Source organism: Otolemur garnettii, unplaced genomic scaffold, assembly GCF_000181295.1.
Source record: "Otolemur garnettii isolate 467f Iridium unplaced genomic scaffold, OtoGar3 scaffold00144, whole genome shotgun sequence".
Lineage (NCBI taxonomy): Eukaryota > Metazoa > Chordata > Mammalia > Primates > Galagidae > Otolemur > Otolemur garnettii.
The window spans coordinates 3,580,235-3,591,145 of record NW_003852539.1 but is presented as its reverse complement, the minus strand read 5'-3'; the positions used below and the strand labels follow the sequence as shown (position 1 = coordinate 3,591,145).

At 44.6% G+C, this 10,911-nt stretch overlaps 1 long non-coding RNA gene across 2 annotated transcripts in view; it reads right to left on the bottom strand.

The window, feature by feature from the left end:
• The window catches only part of LOC100960944, an 18,741-nt gene extending 9,248 nt beyond the window's left edge, over positions 1-9,493 (bottom strand). The window contains exons 1-3 of one of the 2 annotated variants that reach the window (XR_002775582.1): positions 9,456-9,493; positions 7,816-7,859; positions 6,641-6,666 (exon numbers count right to left, since the gene is read on the bottom strand). This is a non-coding gene — a long non-coding RNA (uncharacterized LOC100960944). Of the gene's footprint in view, positions 1-6,640; positions 6,667-7,815; positions 7,860-8,529; positions 8,619-9,455 lie in introns of those variants that run through there. The other variant, XR_002775583.1, reaches the window with a different exon arrangement.
• Between the last annotated feature and the right edge of the window lie 1,418 nt (positions 9,494-10,911).

The following is a 10,911-nucleotide window of genomic DNA, read 5'->3' as shown; positions in this document are numbered from 1 at the left end:
CTCCAACTCCTGGGCTTAGGTGATTCTCTTGCCTCAGCCTCCTGAGTAGCTGGGACTACAGGCACCCGCCAGAACACCTGGCTATTTTTTGTTCTTGTTGCAGTTCGGCCCGGGCTGGGTTTGAACCTGCCACCCTTGTTACATGGGGCCGGTGCCCTACTCACTGAGCCACAGGCGCCACCCCCAAATACTATATTTTTAACTAGTCATTCACTGGAATGTATCAGCTATGACTTTCATTTTAGCATAGCAAAGTATTAGCTACAAGAGGAAGGTTCTGGGCTAAAGTGGGTAAGAACCATTAAAGGAAAGAGTGAATATAGGTGGAGAGGAGAAGACAGACTACAGTGAGCACTGGGTCCCTCCTGCAATGTAGACAGGATGGAGGCATGGGCAGGAGAATGGGAGCGAGCATGGGAACTCCAAGAGCCAGCACTACTGAGAGGCAGGGGCAGCAGGGCTGAGACCTGACTGCTGGCACCTCTGACCAGAGAGAGGTGGGACAGGGAAAAGTCTCCCTGGAGGAAGCTGAGGAAAGAAACAGAGCAATGAGTCTCCCAACTCTTCTAATAAGTTTTGCCAATAAGAGACCAGTGAATTGGAATAAAAGCTGGAGGGGAATACTGGTCAAGGGGGAGGTAGTTTATTTTTTGGAGGCCTGGCAACTCCGAAGCATGCCTGCATGCTAATGGCAGTGGGAGTGAACGCAGAGGGGAAAATGGAGGACATGAGAGAGGAAAAGATGGGAGCAGTGTCTGGGAGGAGGGAGAGGTCACCCCATCACTGAAGGCACGGGAGAATGACACAGGCTGGGGAACAGATCTGGGTGTGGGAAGACAGTTCTCTTCTGATTGTTTCTGTAAGTAAAAAGCAAGAGCATCAGCTGAGAGGAAGAATGAATGGGGCAATGCCGGAGGGCTGAGGAGCAAGGAGCATGTTCCCGCTTCAGTCCATGGAGGAGAATTAGCTGAGCATCTGTGAGGACTGTTGGCCACTGCTCAAGGCACCCTCAAGACCTGACTCCTCAACTCAGAGAGGACCAGGTAGCTCAGGGTGCACGTTTTTCCAGCAGACAGAACTCTGTACTAGAGGAGCAGGACAGAGAGAGTGAGAGGAGTGTGTCCAGTGACGTGGGGGATACACGTGAGGCACAGAAGGCAGCACGGGCATGAGGTGGGATGGGAGTCTAGGGCACATTCCAATCCTAACATTCCTGAAGGATGCCATGGCCATAGGTGGGGAAATCTGAATATGCACTGTAAATTAGACAATAGTATTGTATCAATGCTCATTTTCTTTTGCAGCTTTGGCCAGGGCCAGGCTTGAACCCGCCACCTTCAGTATATGGGGCTGGTACCCTACACCTTGAACCACAGGCGCCACCCTCAATGCTCATTTTCTGATTTTGATTACTATGCTGTGGTAATGTTAAAAATGCCCCTGTTCTTAGGTAGGTGACATCTCCAACTTAACTCTCAAATGGCTCCAAAAATATAATGCATTGTCTGTAATACATATAGCACGAGAACAGAGTAGTAGGAAACAATGGTCATCACTGCAAACAACTGATTAATCTAGGCAAAGGGATAAAAAAGAATATGGGGATTCACTGGAATATTCTTTTCTAAAGCACAAATTTACATAAAAGTTATAAAAACACTAACAACACACCACTATAGTAGCAGAACCAGACTTCTACACTTCTTCCTCTTCTAATAAAAGGAACTTAAATATGCCAAAATAAAAACCAAAGAACGCCTTTTAAAGCCCAAAGCTAACTCCACCCTAGCAAGGCTGAGTGGTCCTTCTCTATCCAGTAGCTGGTGCCCTGCAGATTCCCTGTCCTTCAGTGAAAACGACGGCACATCCTCCCATCCTGCACGGCCACTCCACCCTGGCCCAGCCACACACTGATGGGCTCCTACTAGGGCTGTGGTGCTCGAGCATAAAGTTATTCTCACCAAAGCTCTTCCTGCACATGGACTTGCCTCTAGTGTAGGGTGACCAGATGTCCCCCTTTTGAACAATTTGTCCCAAGTCGCACGGCGTTTTAAAAAAGTCACGATTTGGCTCGGCGCCTGTGACTCAAGTGGCTAAGGCGCCAACCACATACACCTAAGGTGGCGGGTTCAAATCCAGCCTGGGCCACCAAAACAACAATGATAGCTGCAACCAAAAAATAGCCGGGCGTTGCGGCGGGCGCCTGTGGTCCCAGCTACTTGGGAGGCGGAGGCAGGAGACTCACTTGAGCCCAGGAGTTGGAGGTTGCTGTGAGCTGTGATGCCAGAGCGCTCTACCCAGGGGGACAACTTGAGGCTCTGTCTCAAAAAAAAAGTCCCGATTTTTGGAAAGAATGTACTAATGGGTGGGAGAACAGGAAGGGAATACCATTTTCGGCTGCCATGTGGCTATTTTGCCAGAATATGAGTTTTATATTATTTTTGTTAATTTTATAATGTTAAACTGTAATAATAACAAATAATTGCTGAGAAGTGATTATCGAGAACTGCTTATCAAAGTTTGCATTGTTGTCAGGCCCTGCCCCGCCCCCCGGCCATGTTGTCCCGCCTTACCGCTGTTAAAAATCTGGTCACCCTACTCTAGTGCTACTGTGGTTTGTGAAATCGCCGCCCTGGCCCATGAACTGGGGGATGATGCGGTGGAAGCTGCTTCCCTTGAAGCCGAAGCCCTTTTCATGGGTGCACAGGCAACGGAAGTTCTCTGCGGTGGGGAAAGGAAAAATGCTGAGGTAAAAAATATCTAACTAAATACCTAAACTAGAATCTAAAAAAGTACCTATTACCCTTATTTAAATTAAATATTCGGCTGGACATAGAGGCTCTTGCCCATAATCCTAGCACTCTGCCAGGTCAAGGTAGAAGGATCATTTGAGGACAGCAGTTTGCAACCAGCCTGACCAGAGCAAGACCCTGTCCTAAAAAGCAAAAAAAGAATTAGCTATCTAAATTTTCTTCTTTAAAAAAAAAAAAAATTACAAGTACAAGAAGGACAACATGGGTTAGATTCCTCTACACTCTATACTCTGGGTGTAAGAAAAGACTTTGTCTCAAAATCCAAGTGCAGGCCAGGTGAGGTGGCTCACACCCAGAAGTTTGAGGTTGTTGTGAGCTAGGCTGATGCCATGGTATTCTAGCCTTGACAACAGAGTAAGACTCTGTCTCAAAAAGAAAGAAAGAAAGAAAGAAACTTGCATGGGTGAATCAGAAAAAAACACTGTTGATGTTTCCCAATGATGGGAAATACCCTTTGGAGCTGCCTCGCCAAAGTTTACACCACTGTTGAGAATCAGCCACAATTCACAACTGGTCCATGTTGGGATAGAAACACCTCTCACCTCAATTCAGGACCACTCTAAAGGGACATCCAAGCTCTAAAACTCTACCTGGGCTCAGCTGAGGTCTCTCTGTGACTACAGGACAATTCAAATACTCTCTGCCCAATCTGCTCCCCTCGTTCTCTCATAGGAGTTGTTCCTGACAACTTTCCAACACACTTCTTGCATGCAATTCTCCATGAGTCTGTTTCCCAGAAAAACAAACAAAAAGATCAAGTAGTAGTAACACCAGTACCGTTTTCAGAGACACAGCAATAAAAGTCAAACAAATGTTGGTTGCTTCAGGTAGAGCAGAAAAATGATGTTGAGGATAGCAGATGAAAGTCCTGTTTTATTACAATGATTTAATTAATTAATTAATTAGAGACAGAGTCTTACTCTGATGCCCAGGCTAGAGGTCTGTGGCATCATCATAGCTTACAGCAACCTCAAACTCTTACCTCAGCCTCCCAAGTAGCTGGACTATGGGTGCCTCTCAGCTCAGTTTTTCTATTTTTAGTAGAGACAGGGTCTCATACTTCCTCAGATTGGTCTCTCCTGTGCTTGAGTAATCCACCCACCTTGGCCTCCCAAAGTTCTAGGATTACAGGCGTGAGCTACCACGCCCAAACTGAATGATTTTTTAAAAAATTATGTGCAATTATGATTTTGCTAAACACAAAAAGCTAGATTATAACAGAAAAAGATATGGGTAAAAAGGATCATTATAAATACTCAAGAAAATAGGAAACATAGTAAAGTATGGGAGTGACCTAGGCATAGTGAGGAGAAAAAAATTTTAGCTTTTAATTTACATATAAATGTATTTTTTGAGACAGAGTCTCACTTTGTCACCCTTGGTAGAGTGCTGTGGCATCACAGCTCACAGCAACCTCAAACTCTTGGACTTAAGTGATTCTCTTGCCTCAGCCTCCCAAGTAGCTGGGACTATAGGTACCTACCACAATGCCCAGCTATTTTTTATTACAGTTGTCATTGTTATCTAGCTGGCCCGGGCCAGGTTTGAACCTGTTAGCCCTGGTGCTATGGGCACTGAGCCTTAATTTATATTTTTTAAAATAGTAACTTTCCAGGCGGCGTCTGTGGCTCAAAGGAATAGGGCAACGGCCCCATATGCGGGAGGTGGCAGGTTCAAACCCAGTCCCAGCCAAAAACTGCAAAAAAAAAAAAAAAAAGAAAAATTGCTAAAAATCACTGTAAGTGAGAATACTGGGATAATATTCTGCTGAAATCTGAATATGGAAGGTTAAAGTGTTGCGTCACAGAAGGCCAGGCATGGTGACTCACTGCTGTAATCCTAGCAGTCTGGGAGGCCGAGGTGGGTGAACTGCCTGCGCTCAGTAGTTCTGGGCCAGCTTGAGCAAGAGCAAGACCCTGTCTGTAAACCTAGCCAGACATGTTGTGGGCACTTATAGTCTCAGCTACTCAGGAGGCTGAGGCTAAAGAACTCCTTGAGCCTGGGAGTTTGAGGTTACTGGGAGCTATGATGCCATAGCACTCTACCAAGGGTGACAAAGTGAAACTCTATACCCAAAAAAAAAAAAAAAGTAAAAAGGCATGTATGTCAAGGTTAAATTTCATGATTTTGATAGTGTACTATGATTACGTGAGGGAATATTCCTGTTCCTTGGAAATATAGGGCTGGGCAAGGGGGCTTAGGCCTGTAATACTTTGGGAGGCCAAGAGTTCAAGACCAGCCTAGGTAATACAGCAAGACCCTATCTCTTCAAAAAATGAAAAAAATTAGCCAAACATAGAGCATGATGGTGCCTGCCTATACTCCCAGATACTCAGAAGGCTAAAGCAGGAGGTTGTCTGAGCCCAGCTGTTTGAGGTTGCAGTGAATTATAGTGACATCAATGCCCTTTCGCCTGGCTGAGTGAGACCCTGTGTCAAATTTAAAAAAAGGAAATACATATTGAAGTATTAGAGAGTAAAGAGGAATGAAGTCTTCAATTTCTTCTCAAGTGGAACAGGGAAAAAATATATGCATACACGTATGAATATGTATATAGGTATGTAAATAACATAATAAAGCATGGAGGCAAAAAGTCAATTACTGAATGGGTACAGGACATATGAGAGTTCCTTGAACTACTCTTATAGATATATACAATAAGAATCCACTAAGTGTGAAAATATATCAAAATTGTTACAAAAAGAAAATTCTATAAAACCAAATCAGAGGATAATTGAAACCATTTATAACTTTCAATTGTTTACTCTTTCTGATGGTTCTCCAAGCCTTTATAAGAGCTTCAGAAACGCCTGTTCTGCCTCATTTGTTACTAGATGCTGGGATCTCAGACAGCCTGAGGTTGCAACAGCGTCAAGGGCCTGGGGTGCTAGCCATCAGTTTCCCACCATCTTGACCAAGGAGTCCTGCTCACCGCTGTTATGGGCATAAAGCCAGAACACAGGAGCACCCGAATGTGGCTACTTGGCTCATTTGGAAATCTTGGATGTTTGTGTACATCCAAAGCTTTGATTGGGCCTTTGTTTGGTTTTTGTTTTTGAGATAGTCTCAGTATGTCACCCTCGGTAGAATGCTGTGGGGTCACAGCTCACAGTGACCTCCACCTCTTGGGCTTAAGTGAATCTTTTGCCTCAGCCTCCCACAAAGCTGGGGCTACGGGTGTCTACCACAACATCCAGCTATTTTTTGGTTGCAGTTGTCACTGTTGTTCAGCTGGCACGGGCAGGGTTTGAAGGTGCCAGTCTCAGTGTATGTGGCTGTGCCATAACCACTAAGCCTTGACTGGGCCTTTTTTGCAACACATCCCCCCAAGGTACAGAAGAAACTGGTAGGTATTTATGCAAATTCAATGGAAAGAATGTCTGAGTAAAAATTAATTTTATAAGTAACCAGTTCATAGTGCTATTTTTTTTTTTTTAGACAGTCTCACTATGTCACCCTGGGTAGAGTGTCATGGCATCACAGCTCACAGCAACCTCAAACTCCTGGGCTTAAGCAAGTCTCTTGCCTCAGTCTCCCATGTAGCTGGGACCATGGGGCGCCTGCTACAACACCTGGCTGTTTTTCTGTTGCAGTTATTATTAGTGGGCCCAGGCTGGGTTCGAACCCACCAGCCTCAGTGTAAACACTGTGCTACAGGCACAGAGCCCATAATGAATATTTTCAAACAATGACAACTTTTGCTTGCTATATAATTTTGAAATTGTAGAAACTAGAAACATATGAGTATGTACATGAAGGTTCTTTATACTGAAAGGTAGTACCAAATGACAGCTTCAGTGAAACAACAAAAGATCCTTAAGCCATACCTGCTATCCACAGCTGTTTCAACACCCTGTCAAAAGAAGACAAGGAAAAAGTTCTTATCTATAGTTCAATTCTTATAGTTAGTGCTCAAATTAAAACTCAGGAGCATAAGCACACAAAGACACATCTTCCCCTCCTACAGTACGCCAGACTGTACGTATTTAACAAAGCACGTGCTAAATGCTTATTAGAGCTAGTACTGTAAAGACATGCTCACCAGGCGATGGACACAGAGAATATACCCAGGAAAACAGGAAGGAGTAATCCCAGGCCAGAGGGCTCAGGCAAATGCAGGACCTGTCTTTATATTCTGACTACAAGAGGGGAACTCTGAGCCATGCCTGGAGGGCCTTCCTTCAACCAGAACTTCCTATCTCTCTGCAATTGACACTACCAAGCCACTGTAGTGGGCTGAAAAGCATCCCCCCAAAATTTCACATCTACCTAAATTTCAGAGTGTGATCTCATTCAGATGTAGGGTCTTTGTGGATATAACTAGTTAAGCTACAGTCATAGTAGGCTGTTATGAGCCCTCAATCCAATGATTGGTATCCTTGCAAGAAAAGGCACAAAGAGACAGACACATGTGAAAAAAGAGGCAGAGATTAGAACAATGCTACAAGCTAAAGAATTGTGAGGAGACACCAGAAGCTCGGAAGAAGCATGGCAAGATTCTTCTTCAGAGCCTTCAGAGAGAGCATGGCCCTGTCAACATCTTGATTTTGGACTTGGCATCTGTAGCTCAAGTGGCTAAGGCCCCAGCCACATACAGCGAGCTGGCAGGTTTGAATCCAGCCTGAGCCTGCCAAACAATGACAACTACAACCAAAAAACAGCCAGGCATATGGCAAGTGCCTGTAGTCCCAGCTGCTTGGAAGGCTGAGGCAAAACAATAGCTTAAGCCCAAGAGCTGGAGATTGCTGTGAGCTGTGATGCCACAGCACTCTACCCAGGGTGATTGCTTAAGGCTCTGTCTCAAAAAAATAAATCTTGATTTTGGACTTCTATTCTCCAGAGCTGTGAGTGAATACATTTCTATTGTTTCAAGCCACCCAAGTTTGCGGTCATTTGTTATGGAGACCCCAAGAAACTACTACACCTACCCAAACGGAGTGGCACCATCTATAACCAATGACAAGACTGTCACTAGTCAAACATTAAATGGAAAATTTCTTACCTCTGCCAACGCAAATTCAACGAAAGAGAATCCCTGGTGCTGTTCTACAAAAGCAGAAACGAGTTGTTGACGTGTGAGTAATGGGAGGAAAATGCCATATCCAGATGACATTTAGAAAGTGAAAACTGGATTTTCAAATCTGTCTTGGTTTATTCAATAATGTTTCCAGAAATATTAGGTATTTTGTTTGCCTAAATAATAAACATAGCTAGATAACAAACTAACTTTTTAAACTTTGCCGTATCCAATTCTACCCCTACAGAATTTAAGCCTACAGCTGCTTTCCAAACATTTTGATAAGCTTTGTTTACAAAAGGCTGTTTTCTAATAATCAGTCATCTAATTGAGCATTAATTATGTATAGAGCATTGACCTTGCTTTTTTCTTTTCTTTCTTTTTCGCAGTTTTTGGCCAGGGCCGGTGCCCTACTCCTTTGAGCCACAGGTGCTGCCCCAGAGAACTGACTTTCTTCTAAGTTAGGTGACTACTTAAGAAGAAGCATAGTCCTTGTCCTCAAGAGAAGTTATTTTAGCTGGGGGAAACTAAGAACAATAAGAATAACTAATTTATAGGCCAGGCACGGTGGCTCACAACTGTAATCCTAGCACTCTGGGAGGCTGAGGCAGGTGGATCGCCTGAGCTCATGAGTTTGAAACCAGCCTGAGCCAGAGCAAGACCTTGTCTCTAAACATAGCCCAGGGTTGTGGCAGGTACCTGTAGTCCCAGCTCCTAGGGAGGCTGAGAAAAAACAAAAAAAAGGAATTACTAATTTACAAAACTCAAGAGTAGAAGCCCCCCTCCCCCACCAAAAGCCAGTACTGCCCTTGTATTTAAAATTTGAAGAACTCGGCTTGGCGCCCGTAGCTCAGCAGCTAGGCTGCCAGTCACATACATCAGAGCTGGCAGGTTCAAACCCAGCCCAGGCCTGCCAAACAACAATGACAATTACAACAATAACAATAACAAATAGCTGGGTGTTGTGGCAGGCGCCTGTAGTCCCAGCTACTTGGGAGGCTAAGGCAAGAGAATTGCTTAAGCCAAAGAGTTGGAGGTTGCTATGAGCTGTGACACTATGGCACTCTACAGAGGGTGACATAGTGAGACTGTCTCAAAAAAAAAAAAAAAAATTGAACTCAAGGTCAAAGAGTTTGTGTCTACTCAGAAAGTTAGCAGCAGAACAGGGTCTAAAACCTATCTTATTAGAACAAACAAATATTCAAACAGAAACTTGCACTTTAATTGGGATACCAGGTGAAGAAATATTTACCCAGGTAAGCAGAGGCCAAGGTTCTACTGCAGAGGTTGAGCTCCCCACCAGCCCTCTGCTTATTTAATTGTACAAATGCCAAGAAGGGCGGTCAGGTGTGCAGGAAAGGTAGGGTACAGCTACCTAGGAGGTAGTGTGTCAAAAGATTTTCCTAGGACTTTCTTCCTACTGATTCCTACTATACAGTTATTACATTAATACTCAGAAATAAGGCTGAGCACAGTAGTTTATGCCTATAATTCTAACACTTTGGGAGGCTGAGGTGAGAAGATAACTTGAGCCCAGGAGTTGGAGACCAGTCTGGGCAATAGCAAGCAAGACCCCCATCTCCACAAAATACAAAAAAAAATTAGCCAGACATGGTGGTACATACCTGTAATCCCAGCTATTAGGAAGGAAGAGATAGGAAGATCCCTTGAGCCCAGGAGTTTGAGGTTGGAGGGAGCTATGGTGATGCCACTGCACTCTGTCCTGTTTTGAAAAGAAAAAGAAAGAGAAAAAGAAAAAGAAGAAAGAAATCAATGTCCCCGAATGGTTCCAAAGTGATGAAAGTCTTTCCTCAAATCCAACAGATTGTCAACCTCTGTAAATTTCAGCCCATAACCACACCATCCTGTGTGGTCCTCAACATTCCTTTTCTATCACCAAGATAATAGTCATATTGTTTTGCACTTCATCATACAGAATGTCCATAAAGTTCGTGAGTGATTTAAAAGAGTTGTCTAGGCGGGGCCAGTAGCTTACGCCTGTAATCCTATAAGCACTTTGGGAGACCAAGGTGGGTGGATTGCCTGAATTCACAGGTTTGAGAGCAGCCTGAGCAAGAAAGAACGAGACTACATCTCTAAAAAAATAGCCAAGTGTTGTGGTGGGCTCCTGTAGTCCCAGCTATTTGGGGAGACTGAGGCAAGAGGATACTTGAGCCCAAGAGTTTGAGGTTACTGTGAGCTATGACTGTGCCACAGCTCTCTAGCGCTGAATAAACTCTGTCCTTCACTCTTGCAAGCTCACCTACAAAGACACCAAGAGCATACTGAACCAGTATTTCTCTCTCTCTCTTTTTTTTGTAGAGACAGAGTCTTACTTTGTCGCCCTCGGTAGAGTGCCATGAAGTCACAGCTCACAGCAACCTCCAGCTCTTGGGCTTAGGCGATTCTCTTGCCTCAGCCTCCCGAATAGCTGGGACTAAAGGTGCCCACCACAATGCCTGGCTATTTTACTGTTGCAGTTTGGCTGGGGACGGCCCGCCACTCTCGCTATATGGGGCCAGTGCCCTACTGGCGCCGCCCCTGAACCAGTATTCCTATACTCTTGGTGCAGATGCTGCAACACCCTGTTAATATGAGCAGGGTGTGGAAAAAGAGAGGTGCCACAATACCCCTTTGGGTGTACAAAATCACTTGGGAGGTACACTCCTTTCCCTATTCCTCTCCAGATCTACACCATGCTCCTAGTAACAGTGATGGTTTCCTAAATGGGCTCACTGGTTCCAGTTTCTCTCTGACAGTCAACAAAATGACCCCAAGAAACTATAAATCCTATTCATCACTCTTCTGCTTGGTATTCTTCAAAAGCTGGCCAATGCCCAAAGGACAAAGTCTACGTTTCTTAGTATGGTATATAAGACTTTCCTAATCCAAGCCCTGCCCTCCTCTGGCCTGTTTTCTTCTTGCTTCCCCAGTGCAAACTACCCCCAAGTGCCAGGCTACTCTACATCTCTGGGTTTTTGCTCTTGCTGCTCCTTTCCATTTGGGCAACAGCTTTGCGCCCACCTTGGCTGCCTGGCTAATTCTAGATCTTTCAAATTCATCTCTGGCGTCAGAGCATCC